Below are 4200 nucleotides of genomic sequence, written 5' to 3'. Positions count from 1 at the left end.
AAATAAAAAATTTTTTTTTTTTTTTTTTTGTTCATTAATAGATCATTAATATGTCCATCCAAAGGACTGTTTAAAAGCAAACATTAAAAAATACCATGAAATTTTACATACGCCAGGGATCAAACACATACCGCAGTTATGAAGGTAAATTGGAGAGCGACATATATCACGCTATGCAAAATCAACCGGAAATGTTATGTTTGCTGATGCTCAAATGACCAACCTCTGTTTTGACTTTCGATTTTAGTACTAAGCCTATTATAATTTGAATTAGGTACGACTAGAGAAATTTTCATAAAATTGGAGCACCTACCAAGCACGAATCGAGTGTAGGCAAAGTATGCAGGACCAAATAAGTAGCCATTCAAATTTTTCTTGAACAATACTTGTAGAGATCACTAGAATGTGCTAGTTTACGAGCATAATCTGCAATGTTTCGCCTATGAGATAGATTTTAAAATAAGTAATAGGTTCAATCAATTCGATAAACTTTTGTATTTTCATAACAATCATTAACCGCAATGTAAATCCTTTGAGTATGAAGTAAATGAAAAGTTGATTAGTTCATACCATTTCTAGAGTCTATATTACTTACCTTCGAGATATGCCCATAGTTATGTCCATATGTGAGGGTGTGAATCTACTTAAAAGTCAAACCTAATGTCTTCCAAAAATAATTTTTACGGTTCCTAAACAATCTTGGACTGTCTGCGTTCCCAAAAATTTAAATCCAATCTGAACGGACAAAAAATCTAACACAATCCTTGTCGTGGAAATTAAATAGGACCTTAGGGCATCTAGACATTTTAAAACATGGATTCTCATTTCAAGAACTTGCTAAATTTTCGTTGACCAACCAAGAGCTTTGCTGCCACTCCTTATCCTTAAGGTTACCTGTTGTATCATACACTGATTACATTGTTTTCCACGTTTCATACTCCCTATTTCTTCTTAAGGTAAGGTAAAGGGACAGTTCTTTAATTACATCTTATGATCCTAGGGTGCTTGATGTACTAAAAGTGTCCTAGCTAAGGTCAACATAGAATCGTCATAGCTCTAACACCCTATTCTTATACCAATACCTTCATGCAGGCTTTAACTAAGGATATAATACTACAAAAACGTCATAAATAGCATGAATCATAAAGATCTCATCCTAAAACCCTAAACCCTAAACCCTAATACCACACCCTTTTCTTTTTTCAACCAATTGATATGATAAATCTCATAGCAAACGAGCATGAAAACGATCGTGGGTAAACAAAAAAAACATCAAATACCACTTATTATTAATAATATGATATATCAATAATAGACCTAATGAACGAGTATTTGCAAATGCTAAATTTATTGTTATTGTGTTATATTCGCATTCAATATTTTGTCCGTAAAAAGAATGTGCTAGAAATTTATGATAAAATATAAGAGTGGTTTTGTTTTTATAACTGTCCTAAGCTAAAATGAGTAACCAGTTGGCCTATTTTCCATATATTCCATATAGATTGTTCAATAAGATACGAAAATGATTGTATTTCCACGCTTGTAAACCACAAATCTGCCCATAAATACATGCTCTACCATCACTAATGCAATAACCCAAAACATCAATTTTGTGTATCATTCATTTAATTTCTTCGATCCCGATGGCCAAGTTTTGTTGCTCCCTATTTTTCCTGATTCTTCTCTTTTCAGGTTCGTTAAATCGATATCTCTGTCTTCGTTTCAAATTATTAGACATGCATCAATATATTTAGATAGCAGGTCATCTCTATGTTTAAAAATTTAAAAATTTAGTTTTATTTTAGTCTAAATTAATAAAAATATTTCAAAATTTGATTCCAAGTACTCTTAAACTTTCAAAAAGTTGAAAAGTACTTTGACGGTAGAAAATTTTGTTTAACAAATACTCATAAGACTTCATAATTGTTAAAAAAATAGGGTTTCAAAAGTCTTATTAGTACCGTTAAAAACACCTTTACATTTTTTAAAAAGTTCAAAAATACCCTTGAAAATTTGAAATATTTTTAAAGGGAGCAAGGAACCATTAGAATCCTCTTCGGTGGATATAGTTTCACTCCCGCTAACAACCTTTTAAAGGTTCTGTTCTTATCATTCTAGTTGTTGGTGTTGAGTTATTCTTGAGCTGTTGGATACTAAACATTGATGGTACCTGCGTAGCAACCCATTCAGCAATTGGTGCGGCTAAGTTATTGAACGGATGCTCGCCGCAAGAGTGTCAGCAGAAGTGTGTAGAAAAGTATCCTGGATCAACATCTCTGTGCGTCACGGCCACTGCATCAGCTTTTGCCCTTACTTGCTATTGCTTCAACCGTTGCACTCAAAGCCCCTGCAATTCCTCTTACCCTTGTTTGCTCTTGCTTCCACAGTTGCCTTAAAGAACACACTCATTTTTAACCTATTCGCCATGTCATGTAATGAAATGGTTATGTAATAAAATGGTCGGGTGACCAATCGTATCCTTTATTCTATTTATCCTACCTTCTTCTACTATACTTTGTTCGGGATACGAGTTCCCACACGAGAAAACCTAATATTCTTATTCACTCGAGTGTTAAATTTAAATCACCATCTATATTAGTTTGTAATGCACTAATGAAATGGTGGTGTAATAAAATGAATGTAACGACCCATGCCCATGTCCAAGATTTGGATCAGGATTAAGAATTTGGATTTGATACTTCATGACTCAAACAACATATAAAAAATAATTAGTAGCTCCGACCTAGACCAACTAAATAAGTAGCTATACTATTGACATGATTGGAGGAATTGTTTTATTTATGATAACAACGTGACCAATGGCCCTGCACGTGTCATATGTGTGATACGCTTTGATATGTGATGTTATATTATATTTCTCTATATGATATGTCAAATAACAGTGTGGTATAAATGAAATGTCATGTTATGTTGAGCTATGATATGCTATGACATGCCATGATATGTTTTGAAATAAGGAAATCTATGATGCACAATTATCGAGTTTAATTATGTGTTGAAAGAATAGGGATTGTCTTGCATTATTTATTGAAAAGTATGGGGACCTCATGTGTAATTGTTTGTTCATGTACATCGGGATACTTCTCCTTTATGATGAGTAGCACACACCATGAGACTAAAATGGCCATTGTGTTTACGATGCTATGACAGTTGCTATTCCCTTTGGGTGTCCGACAACAACTAGTCAGTGAGTGCTAGCCCAACTAGCAAGCATAATGGGTGTGCAAACCCACTTGGTGAGCCCACGCTTGCACGTGTGAGTCGTGTGTAGACAAGTAATAGACAATGAACTTAGTCTAGACTGGAAAGCAACCTAAGAGAATGAAATAAAATGATGTATTCAATGATATGTCCCCATGTTGTATGTGATTGCATTTTCACCCAAGAGTCGGGTCACCGACTGTATTTCTTAAAATACTCAAACTTGTATCATTATTATATTTCAAGTAAAGGTAAGACACCCCTATATGGATGACAGAGGCGTTGTGTTAAAGACCAAGAAACTTGTGTTCGAGTAGTTACATTTTATTTATCTTGTCGACCTTAGATTAGATTAAGACATTGTTTTATTGTTTTTCTCTGTTTTATTTTCTAGTTCTTGGATATATGTTTTATTCTTGTTCCCACATGTTATAGATTGATTTAAGAATTTTATTTTCAACGTGTAAGTCCATGATATCATTTTTGAAATATTTTAAAGGAATGTTATCACAATTAATAGTCATGTCATGCATATAGTAACGATCTTATTTCAGTAAAAAAAAAAAAGAAGGGCATGAATGAGTATAAAAATATTTAATAAATTACATGGGATACTAATAAATTTGAATATAACTATATTTGAAATTTTGTTCGGATTGTGTTTAATTCTTTATTATTTTAGGGTTAGAAGGTCATTCAATTGCCCATAAAAAAAATATTTGTAATAAAAGCTACCATAATTGGCCACTTTCCAAATTGGATCGTCCAATAAAATACAATAAAATACAAAATGATCGTGTTTCCATGCATGTAAATCACAAATTTACTTATAAATATATGTTCTTTCGTCACAAATCAAATAACCCAAAAGATTAATTTTGTTTATCAAATCATTAACTTTGTTTATCATTGATTTAATTTCTTCGATCGAGATGGCCAAGTTTTCTTGCTCTCTATTTTTTCTTGTTCTTCTTTTCT

At 32.6% G+C, this 4200-nt stretch overlaps 1 long non-coding RNA gene across 1 annotated transcript; it reads left to right on the top strand.

Moving 5' to 3' along the window:
• The first annotated feature begins 1603 nt into the window (after nt 1-1603).
• On the top strand, nt 1604-2419 carry LOC111463639. Its single transcript, XR_002713908.1, has 2 exons — nt 1604-1692; nt 2179-2419. It is a non-coding gene; the product is annotated as an uncharacterized LOC111463639 (long non-coding RNA).
• The last annotated feature ends 1781 nt before the right edge of the window (nt 2420-4200 follow it).

Source organism: Cucurbita moschata, unplaced genomic scaffold, assembly GCF_002738365.1.
Source record: "Cucurbita moschata cultivar Rifu unplaced genomic scaffold, Cmos_1.0 Cmo_Scf00002, whole genome shotgun sequence".
NCBI lineage: Eukaryota > Viridiplantae > Streptophyta > Magnoliopsida > Cucurbitales > Cucurbitaceae > Cucurbita > Cucurbita moschata.
Note: the sequence above shows the minus strand (reverse complement) of the source record. Positions and strands in the feature narration are given on the sequence as shown.